Source organism: Opisthocomus hoazin, chromosome 6 (assembly GCF_030867145.1).
Source record: "Opisthocomus hoazin isolate bOpiHoa1 chromosome 6, bOpiHoa1.hap1, whole genome shotgun sequence".
In the NCBI taxonomy this organism is placed as follows: domain Eukaryota; kingdom Metazoa; phylum Chordata; class Aves; order Opisthocomiformes; family Opisthocomidae; genus Opisthocomus; species Opisthocomus hoazin.
Window position 1 is genome coordinate 63,785,057 of NC_134419.1, and position 15,492 is coordinate 63,800,548.

The following is a 15,492-nucleotide window of genomic DNA, read 5'->3' on the forward strand; positions in this document are numbered from 1 at the left end:
ATGTTTAAATCCCTGCCTTCCTGGAGGTATTGAGATTGATAGTTTCAGATCCCTATAGAGTGATGGGTATCCTGATGTTCCAGCCTTCCTCAGGATGGTTCTCTTGTGTAATGGGTGGAGGTCATGTGCCTCAAAGCCTGTGACTTTGAAATTGCAAATTCTACAGCTAGCTGGCAAGAGAATGGAATAAATACAGAATATCAGACTATGTTTTCAGCCCTAAGCCTAAATACCCGTGTTCTAAAAACTTCATGAGAGGCTGACAGGCTGCTATTGTAGCGTAATGTATCTGAACTTTAGGTCATGAAAGAGGATTTCCTCATGTTCCTATTTAAGTTGAGAGTAAAACTTTAATCTGGGTAACAACAGACAGAAAAAAAACTGTTATCTAAATTATTCTTAGGGCTAAAGAGTTTTAAATTGCAGAAAGACTAAGTCAGAAGTGTGTAATTATGCTCAAATAATTTTTCATTTTCTTCAGGAGCACATGGGGAGTTGTTTTAATTCAAAAGATGTAATATCTGTCTGATCTGTTAAACTAGAAGAAAAAAATAATTCCAAGAACAGAAAATGCCAATGGCAATTTAGAGAGTTATAGATATACATGACATAGAAAAATCTCCAAGCGAAAGTTAATGCAAGTCAATATCTACAGTGGTCTTAAATGCCACATTGATTCAAAATCACACAGTAATTGATGAAATGGGAATGAATTATCTTCAATGTCTCATTTAACGAACTCTGCAAAGAATTTGTTTCAAGCTTACTCAATGAACAGACCTTGGGATGTGAAGTGCTGAGGCTCAGAGCCTCAAAACAGCATGTTTTTTTAAAAGCTTGTGTCTTTTTAGTGTATTCCGGATGCTAATCTTTTTTTAAGCTTGGATTTCATTATTTTGTTTTTTTGTTATTCTCTAGCACTCTTTCTGTCCTGCATTCTTCTTCTCTTCTGCTCTTTAAGTGTATTATACTGAAGGCTTGGAAGTTAGATTAGAAATCACCCTTTAATACTTCAAGTTGTGCAATTATTATTAATCTCCTGGTCTGGTTTACATTATTCTATGATAAAGCAAAGTAATGAAGTTGTACACAGTCAGTCGAATTCCCAGGCCATAGGAATACCATGGCTCTGCATTGAAGGGGGAGCCTGGAAAGCCAGCGTATTTAGGCAAAACGTTCTGCCTTCGGACCTGGGCTGACAGTAAACACCTGGAAAACAGGAATTGTCAGTAATATTTAATTTATGAGGAGAAAGACTATGAAAACACAGTTCCTGTATTTAGTCCATGACTGCAACCTCTGGTGTCTAAAACGGTGTCTGAGCTGATGTTTTTTCCTGTGACGGAGGTATCATCTGTTCTTCTCCGGAGCTTTGGGCTCTTTCAGTGCCAGATAAGGTGAAGGTCAGGACTCTGCCTTGCACCTGAGAAGGTAGATGGTCTGATCTACACTAAAAGATCTGATCTTCTATCCATATTTATTTGTATGAAACTTTGGATAATTCAATATATTTAAGACTAATTATTTATCAAACCTAAGACAAATTAATAAATGCATTCAAAAGGAAGTAGTTGGAAACTCAGCCTAATACAACAGCATACAAGTGTATATATATACCACACACTTTATTTCCCTGAGCAGATTGAGAAGGAACTCCAAGCTGCAGACTTAGTGACTTTTAACAGTGAACTAAAACGGTTAAGGTTGTCAGCTCTGTAATGACAGTATGATTACACAGTGTCTAGTCTCTTGGCAATGCAGAATTAAGTGTGATAACTTTAATCACTGATGTGCTGACATTTGAAGAATTTAAAGAAGAAGCATTAGGTTTATCTCTGAAGTAAAAGAAAACTTTTCAGGAATTTTATTAAAAATGAAAACAAAATAGAAAAATTTATTACATTTTGTACAGCAAGAATTTAAAATAAGGATAACTTTAAGTTTTAGTTAATCAGTTCTGCAGTAGATGTTCTTCCATACTTTAGTTTTTCTCATACTGAAATATATAACTAAAAATATTTGGTAGCTACAAACCTAGAAAGTTGAAATTTTGCCTCCTGGAGGTGAAACAGAATGTGGAATAATGTCTGCTTTCTGTGCATAAAAATTACTCGTTTGAGTTCATCTACTGCTATCATGTAAAATAGTAAATTTAAAGTAAACACCGTTTACAGCATATTAATGTATTTTAAGTTTAGAGTGTAACACAAACGTGGAATTTGAGGGGTTTGGCCCAAGCTGCAATTCTGATTCACCACTTCTGCCCATTTTCTTATGGGCTGTTGTTTTTCTGGTAAGTTTGTGAGACAGAAATAAGTAAAGAAAATGAAAATATGAGTTCAGACAAAAAAAATGTGCTACCACACCCTTATTCATAAATTATAACTCTTTGACACTGCTACATGTCTGACTATGCCTTACTGAAGAGTCTCTAATGTTCATTATAAAGCAGACATAAGCACGTACAGAAAATCAGGTCTGTACAGGCACTATTCTGCCCTGAAATTTAATAACTGATTAGAGAACTATATAGACTACAGAGAGGAAAAGGGATCTGGGCCTGAAATAAGTGAGAGCTATTACTTAACGCTTCTGAAATTGCAGGTTTTGTACTTCATAGATGTTGGCACGTATGTAGGCAAATGAGAAATCACAGGTGATTCAAAGATTAATGCTTTTTAATTAAAATGTGCTCTCGTGCTCTGCTGGGCTGATTCAATAGTTATCTTAAAAGTAGGATTATATATAGTATTTAAAGTACAGAGGATAATGATTTCTAAAGTGTACATTATGTCAGCAAAACATCTAGTGTAATATTTTAAAATCAAATATATACTAGACAATATTGGTTTTCCTGGATGTATGTGTTTCTGTGTTTATATAACGGCGAAAAGACGTATCGGGCAGTTCTGACTTATCTTCAGTCACTGTGTATCTATGAAAAAGATATATTAAGCCTGTTGGTTAGTAATTAAGACAGAACACTTAGCATTGTAGTTGCTGATCAGTTCATCAGTACCTGTTGTTTTCCTGTACTCAAGAGGAGCCGAAGCAGAGCACAGTGAATTTTACTGCTGCATGTACTTCATCTTTTTATTGCCTAAAAGTGCAGTGCTGCTTGTGGTAGTGACACACACAGTGGATGGGAGACAGGTTGATTACTTAAAGCAAAATCAGGCTCATTCGATCCTTTCTTTTTTGAGAGGAAGCTATTCGTGCGGGTGATGCTGTGCTGTTCCTGCTGAGGGTGGCAGTGTGGTACCGTCCTCCAACCCTCCTCTGCCTCAGCAGCGCTTCTGACTCCCCAGGGCGGGCGTGCCTTCCTCCCGCAGTCTGCCGGCCGAGGACCTGGGCTCTCGCTGGTTGCAGGCTAATTTAACGAGACCTGATTCAGGTGAGGTGCACACAGCAGTATCTGTACATAACTTTTTAAAAAGTTAACTCATGAGAAAGATCAGCCAAGCAAGGGGTGTGGGGGGGTTAGTACCAGGGATGGCAATTTCAACCCCAGGAGAAGACCAGCTGTTTTAGTTTTTAAAGAAAATACCTTTCCTAAGGTAACATAAGAGGTTTGCTGACTTGGTAGCCACAAAGAGTCCGAGGTCAGCATGCTGGCACATGTAACCAGCTCCTGCAATGTATATGGTTTATATAAGCATTGCCACACCTTTCTTTAAAATGGTTGATACACCTGCAGGAGCAGGGCAGATGATGAGCTACTGCCAGAAAGTTGTTTAATAACTATGGACTGCTGTTGAAAAATGCATGGAGCAATGTAAAACTTGAATCTTTCTCTACAGTATTGACTGCTCAGTTCAGTTTATAGCCAATGTTACTTAGAGGTGCAATGGCTTGTTTCAGTCAGGAGCTTTATGTAACTGTATTTCCTTGTAGCTGTGTTTACATACCCCTTATCTAATCAGCTCTCAGTATTATGCGAATAATTCTGCTTGCCTGAATGCTGGTGGGCGTTTGGGTAGTTCAGAGTGGGATTTTTGTCTTTGTAAACACTGTAGGAAACTCTGGCTTAGTTACGCAGTACAAGCGGTTAATGTTGTTAAAACTTTATTGACTTAGTACGAAAAAAATTGAAATTAAACTTTCTGCCTGTATTAGTGAAAAGACTGCCTAAGCCATGGGGAAAACTGATCCTATCATTTAGATTTCAGTGGCTGTCACTTGAAATTGAACTACTAATTGAAGAAGCTCCGCCACAAAACTCATTTTATTAGTGAGTAATTTCTTTCCATGATAGAAGCTCTATGATGTAATAAAATTGGGTTCTTTTCTAATATGTGCTTGTGAGTTCTCATTGAATGAAGCGGTGCATTTGCACTTGTTTATTTTGAAGAGAACGTGAGACAATTATTAATATTAGAAATTGGGAAATTAGTGTAATAAACTTGAGTAGGCAAAATATGACATGCTGAGTATTCAGGGCCCTGTATAGGCCACTTTCTTAGTTATTTAATGCAAGTGAAAATTCAAAGTAATAGAATTGTAGCTTGGAAATACACCAAGAAATTTAACTCCTAAAAGGAAACTTACTACTGAAAGTCAGGGGAGCTATTTATTTGCTTAAATATTGTCAATTAAACATTAATAGAATTCTAAACAACTACTGTTAAACCTTAAATAGATGTTTGCTTTAAGTTACACAGATTTTTTTTTTTTAAGATTTTTGCCAAACTGGTCTAGATTTGTTACTGTGATAAAGATTTTTCTAAATATGAGTTGAATTCAAATCCCCAAGTAGCACATTACCACTGTGAGTGAAGGTAAACAGAGCATACCAGAATAAAAAACCCTGGAAGCTGTGTAGTAAAAACATTCACAGGACGGAGGGAACAGACTAGGAATAATCAGAGAATCACAGAATGGTAGGGGTTGGAGGGGACCTCTGGGGATCATCTGGTCCAAACCCCTGTCAAAGCAGGCTCACGTAGAGCAGGCTGCACAGGACCTTGTCCAGGCAGGTTTTGAGTATCTCCAGAGAAGGAGAATCCATCACCCCTCTGGACAACCTGTTCCAGTGCTCCATCACCCTCAGAGTAAAGAAGTCCTTCATGTTCAGCTGGAACTTCTTATGCTTCACTTTGTGCCTGTTGCCCCTTGTCCTGTCACTGGGCGCCATTGACGAGAGTCTGGCTCCATCCTCTTGACACCGACCTTTAAGATATTTATAAGTGTTTATAAGATCCTTTCTGTCTTCTCTTCTTCAGGCTAAACGAGGCCAGCTCCCTTAGCCTTTTCTCGTAGGAGAGATGCTCCAGTCCACTCACCATCCTCGTAGCCCTCCGCTGGACTTTCTCCAGTAGTTCCCCATCTTTCTTGAACTGGGGAGCCCAGAACTGGATGTAGTACTCCAGATGGGGCCTCACTAGGGCAGAGTGAAGGGGGAGGAGAATCTCCCTCGACCTACCTGCTGGCCACACTCTTCTTAATGCACTCCAGGATACCAGTGGCCTTTTTGGCAACAAGGGCACACTGCTGGACTGCTGGCTCATGGTCCACCAGCACTCCCAGGTCCCACTCCGCAGAGCTGCTTTCCAGCAACCTAATGTTAAGGTTAAAAAAAATAAATAAATAAATTAAAAAAAAAAAAAAAAAAAAAACTTGCACATAATTAAGATTTGTTTATATTGTTAGCTTTAACCCAGGTCTTCAGTGATATTTGCTTATGTAGTGTACAAATGTAGAAAGCGTTGCAAGTGCCAATGCTGTTTATGTTGGCCAAGCTGTGTTTAAGCCATGGGATTATTAGTACACTACATGCAGGTAAGAGACTGAAGATCTCAAAGCCTTCCCATCATGGTACTGGCAGAGTTGTGCCCAGTGTCACCATACTGGGAGAGTACTCCACTGGAGGTTGGAGGGTTGCTATTACATCAGGAACAAGATAATAAAATTACTTACTAGAAACGTTGCATTATTTAAACTAACATATTGGTGAAACAGCTTAATATTTTTAAGTCAAAATATTATGGCTAAAAAATTAGTTTGTGGAATAGTTATTATTTTTTTAGTGACATGCCCAGTGTCACCTTGACACTCTAAATCATTGCCACAGTATTGACAGTCTCATATATACATCTCTGGAGACTCATACTTTAAGTGAGATATGTTGTTGTATTCAATTTGCAATATTCATATTCTAGTCTCTAGAATGAAAAAGAAAAATGAGAACTAGGAGCGCTTATGTTCCTGTTTCTGCAGTATGATGTAAATGCACATAATTCAGTTTTACTACTTTTCTCATGGAGAGTTACTATGGCATAGTGCACATCAAAGAAGTTTTGAATATATGAGCTATACAAATCTTGCAGCATACTGAGTGGTAAGTTAGCATTCAACTACCATCATGTGTTTTAAATATCTCAAAATACCGGGTTTCACTCTATTTAGAAATGCTTTCTTTGGAAAGGTTGCTCCTAACCATCTTACCCCAGCTTTTGAAGTTTGGATAGGTCAGGAAGCAGTTTCACCTGCAACAGCTCTTTTGTTTACTTTTACCATCATCTCATTATAGAAAATGGATCATATTTGCTGTAAAATTCTTGAAATATTTCCAATTTCTTTGCATCTGCAGCTATGTGTTCTTACTTTCCATTTGCTGTGGAAAGCACAGGGGGAGCGGGGAGCATCTGCCACTTAGCTTGATTTCAAATCAGAGTAAGGCTTTTAAGCTTAAGGAGTAATTCTGGTTTTTAGGTACTTGAGGATAATACAGTAAATAAGTAATTCCCAGTCTGTGACATAAAAACAATAAGCCTTTTAGGAAATATCAAATGCAGCTCTGAAGTGTGGTGACAATAGTGGGAAATTCTATTGCAAACAAAAAGATTTTACGGGGTGAAGTAAACTTAATGTAATCCGTGCAGTTTGCTTTCAACAAGTAAATCAGAGATGCTCAAGCAAGTCTGTGATTTTGTTCCCTGTTATACTGTTTAATTTCTGCATTCAGAAAACACAAAGCCAAATATCACCCCTCCAGCTGGCCAGTTTTAACCTACATCAGCTTTAAGCGATGAACTTCAGTGCAGGTTATTGGAGTGAACTAGACTGAAGCACAGGCAGACCCAGAGTGTTTCCCTAGCTCCCACAGGGCCAACTCTAACTGCAAAAATGCACGTAAAGGGGCAAGAGCGTTGTGTCATCCCTGGTGCTGCTGTGCTGATGCTTACTGTGGTGACCAGCATGGATGAAACTCTTGCTGCTTTGCTGTACGACTTACAACAAGAGTATATCAGATAGTATTTACACATCAAAATATGTAGAGAATATTTATACAGGACAATTCCTTTGGAAGCATGCAATGGCACAAACTAAGACAGACAAAATGTCTGGATCAATCTCTCCCACGCGTTTCTGACCATTTGCACTGCTCCCTTGGCCAGCTGTGGGCAGCCTGCAGGGCAGCCCTCAGCCCAGGAGGTTTTTGCGGTGTGGAGCTGCTCAAGGACATGGACCAAACTGCTCCTGGGATGCTTTAAGCTATGCCAAGTCTGGGACTACAACCACGTTGCATAAAACCAGTCAACTGCAACTGTCTCTTAACCCACGGATGCTTGTTGAACAAAGATGAGGTCTGACTAGAGTCATTTGTTGATGACCAATATAGTGCTTAGAGTGGATGAGCTGTACAGTGCTTGCATTCCCTTATCCCCATAGCCCATATGGGCATATTGTATAGTTGCACGTGCAGAAACTTGAACAGCCTTGGACAAGGCCTTGTCTCTGAGTTTCCCTGAGAAGTGGTTTAAATTCTGAAGGGACACGTGTTTCTTTTCAAGAAATTGCAGAAATGGCACTCTGATAAAAACAAAGAATATTTTCACAGAATCACACAATGTTAGGGGTTGGAAAGGACCTCTGTGGGTCATCTAGTACAACCCCTCTGTCAAAGCAAGGTGATGTAGAGCAGGCTGCACAGGACCTTGTCCAGGCAGGTCTTGAGTATCTCCAGAGAAGGAGACTCCACAACCCCTCTGGGCAACCCGCTCCAGTGCTCCGTCACCCTCAGAGTGAAGAAGTTCTTCCTCATGTTCAGACGGAACTTCCTATGCTTCAGTTTGTGCCCATTGCCCCTTGTCCTGTCACTGGGAACCACTGAAAAGAGTCTGGCCCCATCCTCCTGACACCCACCCTTAAGATATTTATAAGGTCCCCTCTCAGCCTTCTCTTCTTCAGGCTGAACAAGCCCAGGTCCCTCAGCCTTTCCTCGTAGGGGAGATGTTCCGGTCCCCTCATCATCCTCATAGCCCTCCACTGGAGTCTCTCCAGTAGCTCCTCATCTTTCTTGAACTGGGGAGCCCAGAACTGGACACAGTACTCCAGATGGGGCCTCACTAGGGCAGAGTAGAGGGGAAGGAGAACCTCCCTCGACCTGCTGGCCATACTCTTCTTAATGCATCTCAGGATCCCATTGGCCTTCTTGGCAATGAGGGAACACTGCTGGCTCATGGTTAACCTGTCATCCACCAGCACTCCCAGGTCCCTCTCCACAGAGCTGCTCTCCAGCAGGTCAGCCCCGATTCTGCATTGGTGCATGGGGTTGTTCCTCCCCAGGTGCAGGACCCTGCACTTGCCTTTGTTGAACTTCATCAGGTTCCTCTCTGCCCAACTCTTCAGCCTGTCTTGGTCTTGCTGAATGGCAGCACAGCCTGCCAGTGTATCAGCCACTCCTCCCAGTTTTGTCTCATGAGTAAACTTGCTGAAAGTACACTCTTCATCCAGGTCATTGATGAAGAAGTTAAACAAGGCTGGGCCCAGTACTGACCCCTGGGGGATACCACGAGTCACAGGCCTGCAACTAGACTCAGCGCTGCTGATGACAACCCTCTGAGTTCTGCCATTCAGCCAGTTCTCAATCCACCTCACTGACCACTCATCCAGCCCACACTTCCTGAGCTTCCCTAGGAGGATGTTATGGGAGACAGTGTCGAAAGCCTTGCTGAAGTCGAGGTAGACAACATCCACTACTCTCCCGTCATCTACCCAGCCAGTCATGCCATTGTAGAAAGCTATCAGATTGGTCAAGCATGATTTCCCCTTGGTGAATCCATGTTGACTACTCCTGATAACCTTCTTTTCCTCCACTTGTTTGATGATGACCTCTAGAATGAGTTGCTCCATCATCTTTCCCAGGGTGGCGGTAAGGCTGACTGGCCTGTAGTTCCCTGGGTCCTCCTTCTTGCCCTTTTTGAAGATTGGAGTGATACTGGCTTTTCTCCAGTCCTCGGGCACCTCTCCTGTCTTCCAGGACCTTTCAAAGATGATGGAGAGTGGCTCAACAATGTCATCTGTCAGCTCCCTCAGCACTCATGGGTGCATTCCATCAGAGCCCATGGATTTGTGGAGATGATGAGGCTTTAAACAGCTGTGAACCACTGAGGCAGGTGCAGGCAATCCTGGAAACCATTATGCTTTGGAGGTGCTTCTCAAATACCATCCCACCTCCTCAGTCTGTACAAGACTATAGGCCTGAAAAAGGCATGTGGTCATGTTGCAAGAAATTGCAGCATTCCACTGCACTATCTGAGCAATGTTTTTTGTTGTATGTATCTTTTCTGCAGAGGAAGTAAGAAAGGCGATAGACATCCTGAATTAGGAGACTAAAGAAACAGGCAGTCAAAGAACAGTTTCATCCTGGTGTTTTGGTCTTTTTTTTTTTTGCTTAAGGATCTTGAACATTAGAGCAGGATTTTTTGTTTTACATAAACTATTTCCTAATGAATCTCAGCTTTTAAATCTTTGTTTCACCAGTAATCTGGGTTCAGCTGCTTAGTCCCTGGTGCCATGCAGCAGAACACTTAATGCGGTCGGTGTCCTACGCCGTGGCAGTCAAGGAGGTGGCTTGGCTGCCATTTGTTTCAAGTTTCCAACTCCAGCCTGAATGACTGGTGTTATTTTACTCTTAGGCGGGATTTTGGCCAAAGTCCTGAATTGCTCTTGGACTTGGATTTTTTGAATTGCGGTTGAGGGAGTGAGATCAGGAGTCAGCAAGAAGTGCCTGAGGGATGGTGTTTGGCTGGTCGGCATTAGGGTTTTGTGTTGCAGGATTTCTTTTGTTGCTTGTCTTGTCTTTGCTTTTTTCTCTTGGCAGTTATGTTAACAGTTCCTTAGAAGGTAAGGTAGGTTTATAGACTTCCTTACTGAAAGGGTAAATGAGGGAAGGACTTAGGGAAGATGGTTTATTGAAGAGTTGCTTGGCTGATGGATTCACGAGGATGCTAAAGGTACAGAAGACTACCTGGAAAGGGATACTGAAATGAAAGCAAGAAGGTAAAAAAGGGATTGTGAGCAGAACTGGAGGAGTCTGGAGAGGTAATACTCGTTACTGGCGAGGGGACCTGTCCTTGTCTCCTATAAATTAATGCTAGGGTCAAGCTGTCTTTGTTAAATCAAACTTAAGGGATGGATCATAAATATCCAACTTCCACTAGAAAGAGGTGATGAAAATTACCTGGAAGAATTCCAGCCGAATTCTCATTCACTGGGACACTTGTACAGATGTGGGTTTAAATAAATAATTTTAGTACAAGTACTTCATTCCTGCATTTTGCCATTTCTGTTCCCCAGAGAGACATCTGGAAACAGGGTCAGTTTGCAGAACTTTTGGATTCACACCTTGAGGTGAAAAAAGCATGAGGAAAAAAATGGGGGGAAAAAAAATCAACAGCTGAAATGGTCTCCTTCAAATAAAGAATTAATTACTAGCATACCATACTAATAACTACTAGAACAATATTCTGTAGCTTAAATGAGTGCAGCTATTAGAGCACTAGCAAAAACTCTAAAAACTGAAGACGCTAAATGCTAGCTTTCTGTAGATGACCAATAAAATAATTTCATCAAAGTAGCTTTTAAATGATTTTTTTATTATAAATTGTGCTATATAAGAAATGCAGCCAAGCAACACTTTTCATAATTCAGTGCATTATGCAGTAGGTCTTCAGCTTGTCATAGCTGTTTATTTCTCCTACCACTTTTATGTTTCAAAAGATAAGTATACTAAATACATGCAAAATGCTTGCCAGTTATTAGCAGTCATTTAGAGCAATGATGATAGACTAATGCATAAACTGTGCAATACGCTGGTATACTGTAAATGCTGTCATATTTAACTTAGTCTTGTAGACTACATCTGGAAACAACTTAAAACAAGTTATTACTTTTTTTTCTAAAGAAAAACAAGTCTTCGTGCTTTAAACTTGGTTTAGCAGCATTCCATTCAGAATTTCTTAGATGTAAAAGCACACCAGTTTTAACAAATGTGAGATGCCCTAAATCCTCTCCAGAAAAAAGAAACAGATTAAAAACTCAGATGAAAAAGCCTGATGTAAAAATATGAAGAGAGGCAATATTTTTTAAGAGAAAAGGACTACTAGGAAGTGAGAGAAGGGACTAGTTAAAAGGGAAAGAGCAACCAATAGATGGGGAAGGGAGCAAAGGAAAGTGAAACATTAAAAAATGAAACAAAAATTAATGCTGAGGCAGGAGCTGAAGGATGGCAATAGGAACTATGTAAGAAAAGACTAACAGCTTGAGGTTGGCAGTGTTTGTACATGCTAATGTAGTCCCTGACAGTTGTTCCAGGAGTTCTGTAAGTTGAAGTGAGAGGCTGGTTTGGGAAAATGCTTTTTCCTATTTCATACTGCTAGGCAGGTCTGTGTCACAGTGGTAGGTAATGCTTTTCCCTGAATTCCAGACTGTTCTTTGAAGGAGAGTATAAAAAATAATAATAATGAAAAGTACTCGGAGCAAAAGAGAAGCAGAATAGACTGGAGCTAATCTGCCAGTACTCAGAGGAAAAAACATTTTTCCCTGCCACAAAGAACCCTATTGTTCCAATGTTAAGTATTTAATTTTGCCTGTGTTTAAAGCCAAGCTGTCTTAAAGTTTGTTTTCTTACAATGGTGAAGCATGTGCCAGTTACCGTGGCAGTGCATAGTGGCACAGCTCCAGGGAGGAGCCGGCCTCTGCCCTTTCCAGGGTTGCTCAGTTTTTCTCAGCCTGCTTACACAGCTTTCGGTGGAGGAGAGTGCAACCTGTGCTTTGCAGCTGGGAAATCTCACCATGGGTTCAGCACGTAGGAGTTGATGTTACATGGGAAACGAGCCCATAAGAAATCAGAGCATTTCAGGACATGTTAGATGTTAATGACTGATATCCCTGTATGTACTTCTGGTAAATCTTACAAATGAATCTTTGGTGTATTTGTTTTCATATAGTCTTGTCACTAAGTGTTTAAACTCAGTATTTCATTTGCTCTGAGACAGGAAACTTTTGTGTTCATGAGTTTCTTTTCATAGATAACAAAAGGTAGGGAAGTATTATTATGCAGTGTATTTCCCCAGCAGGGCATCAAGTCAGGGACGTCTCCACCAATATCATGGAATGCTTTGGGTTGGGAAGGGACCTTTAGAGGTCATACAGCCCAACCCCCCTGCAGCGAGCAGGTACATCTTCAGCCAGACCAGTTTGCTCCAGAGCCCCATCCAACCTGGCCTTGAATGTTTCCAGGATGGGGCCTCCACTACCTCTCCGGGCAACCTGTTCCAGTGTTTCACCACCCTCATGGTAAAAAATTTCTTCCTTATATCTAGTCTAAATCTACCCTTTCTTAGTTTAAATCCAGTGCTCCTTGTCCTGTTGCAACAAGCCCTGCTGAAAATATTTTCCCCATCTTTCCTGTAGGCCCCTTCAGGTACTGAAAGGCTGCTCTAAGGTCTCCCCGCAGCCCTCTCTTCTCCAGCCTGAACAGCCCCAACTCTCTCAGCCTTTCCTCACAGGAGAGGTGCTCCAGCCCCTGGATCATCTTCATGGCCCTCCTCTGGACCCGCTTCAACAGGTCCATGTCCTTCTTGTGCTGGGGGCTCTAGAGCTGGACGCAGTACTCCAGGTGGGGCCTCACCAGAGCGGAGCAGCGGGGCAGAGCCCCCTCCCTCGCCCTGCTGGCCACGCTTCTCTTGATGCAGCCCAGGACACGGTTGGCCCTCTGGGCTGCAAGCGCACATTGGTGGCTCATGTCAAGCTTTTCATCCACCAGTATTAGAAGAATTTCTCCTTTATTTAGCAGAAGTGAAGCCACTATTAATATATACGAACTGTTATTAGCTGATAACTACTCACATAGTACTTTCAATTATTTCCTCCTACAGTCACACACTTGCACTCGTCTCCCAGTGAGGAGATGGAGAGGGCTGGCACACTAGTGTGTTTGCTCCAGCAGACCAGTTTGGCATACTCATAAGAGAAGAAACGACATGGGGGGGCTGTCAGTACACAAACATGATTTAACAGGACCAGAAAATGTGAATTTCTTATGCAGTAGCACTCTTGCTGAGACTATTTCTGCCTATGACTACATCCTGAGGATTTTAAATTATAAGGAGCATACCAACAAACATGGGACTATGGAGAAATTACTGTTGTCATCAGTTCAAGTTCAGGCTGTCACTTGGAACTTCTGCTCTCAATATTGAAAATTAAATTTAAAACAGTGGATGGTTGTCTTGAAAACAAGTAGAAAACTCCATTTTCACTGGGCCAAGCTCAGTTTGTAAAGATGGTACACTTAAAGGTCCTGTACATCTTTACATGTCTGTGTAACTTTGGTCATAGAGAGTATAAATCTGGGGGGAAAAAAAAAGTTCCAGGGTAATATAGCGTAATAGCACTGTGGTTTAGCCCATAAGAGGATGAAACATCTTAAATCTTCAAAGTGTACTGACCTGGTATATTTTTACACTGTGTGGTATTGTTGCTTGGAGAAGTTCCTTGATGGTAAAAATAATCATTTCTGCACTGTTTTCAATCTCCAAGGTTACGGAATCTTTTTAACCTGGGCATAATTAAGATTATACCTACAGGATATATTTTTAGGATGTGAGATTTTCTTCGATATGATGTTGTTCCAGCAGACATATCTGAGTTCAGAGGGAGCCTGCTCCATGTGAGAGTGAACAGTAGAAGTGAAATCAGTAACTTCTAGAGGCAGTTGTTTTCTTTTGCAGCTTCTAGTGTTGGTCCAAAAACTTTGCTCAATGACCCATGGGTCTTTAAAGACCAGCTGTGAATTTAGAGAAAGAAGCTCCATGTAAACGTTAAAGAAAAAATTTGAAATCTGAGTTAAAGTTGGAAACTTGACATTTCCTAACAGGTTTGAAACCAGAATTATTACCTGAATTAAGTTTAGACTATTTTCTTGCTTCAAAATCTTCTAAGTAGTAAAGTGAAAACCATAAAATGTATGGAACTGATGTGCCTCTCAGTTCAGGTGCCTTCACAGAAGGCTACAAACATGAAATTTTTTTTGCATGTTGTATGTTAATATTTAACTGCTTAATTCTATAAGATCTAGGTCACATGAAGACCAGATGAAAGCCTCTGATCCAGGTAACAGAACTGCTATCCTAAAAGTATGACAGTAAGACTGTGGCACATGTCAGAACAGTTCTGCAGAATTTTTAAATTGATATCTGCTCGCAAATGACTGTTTTGACTGTCAGCAGTTACTCATCCCTTGCAGGGCCTGGCTGGGCGCAGTGGGGCTCGGGCTGCCCAGCGTTGGTGAGGGCTGAGCCGGAGGCAGCAGCTGATGCCCTGCCTATCGCTCCGCATCCCTTCCCGAGCAGGGCTGCGCTGGTCCTGCTCCAGTCGTGCCAGCCGGGGCTGCCAGTGACGACGGGACAAGCTCTTTGATAAGCTCTTTGCTTTGTGAATGCAATTACTGCCATGGAATGGAATACCTGCTGGAAGTATCACCAGCAGGATCTGACCAGGTTGTTAATTCCTTATTCCAAGTGTAGAGAGCATGCTTGGGAAAGACGAGCACTGTACAAATAGGGTCTTGTCTGCAGATGAGAACTGATTTTGGAGCCTGTTGGTTTGTAACTAAGCTAGTTGAGGTACCGAATTTGTGAGTGCCAGAAAGTGGGTTGTGCAAGAGCATTTGAAATGTGATAGTTTCCTGGGAAAAGAAACGCTAGTGCAGGAATTCCTTCAAACGACAGTCAAGCATATTTGTCTGGTCCTTCATGAATCTTTTCAGGCAGGAAAACTTTTCAGACCTAAACCTTTCCTTCTCCATACCTATCCACAGAATTTCCTCCCCTTGTAACTTCCTTTTTCCAAAGTTTCCTTGGGGGAAATACTGAAATAACTCTTTCACATATACTGAAATAACTGAGAAACTGAAATTACTATTGTAGAAAATAGTTTATTAAATAAAATAAATTCTGTTTACCTATTGGTGCTTTCATAGTCAGATGTGTTGAAGGTTTGAATAGTTAATGATTTAATGACAGAACAAGAGGTACTGAGATATTTAACTTCGGAAAAAAATACTTTAAATTTGAAAAGACTCAGCCATCTGATGATGCTGAGATGTAGAAAGGCTCTTCCTAGAACCAAGACTGCTGGATAAGAATATACTTACACATTTAAGTAGGTGAAGAAACTGTTGAGATTATATGGGAAAACACTGAC

At 41.1% G+C, this 15,492-nt stretch overlaps 1 protein-coding gene across 1 annotated transcript in view; it reads left to right on the top strand.

The window, feature by feature from the left end:
* The first annotated feature begins 3,326 nt into the window (after nt 1-3,326).
* ENTPD1 (ectonucleoside triphosphate diphosphohydrolase 1) overlaps nt 3,327-15,492 on the top strand; it is a 54,214-nt gene continuing 42,048 nt past the window's right edge. The window contains exon 1 of the mRNA XM_075423521.1: nt 3,327-3,394. The gene's annotated coding sequence lies outside the window, so the exon portion shown is untranslated. The remainder of the gene's footprint in view (nt 3,395-15,492) is intronic.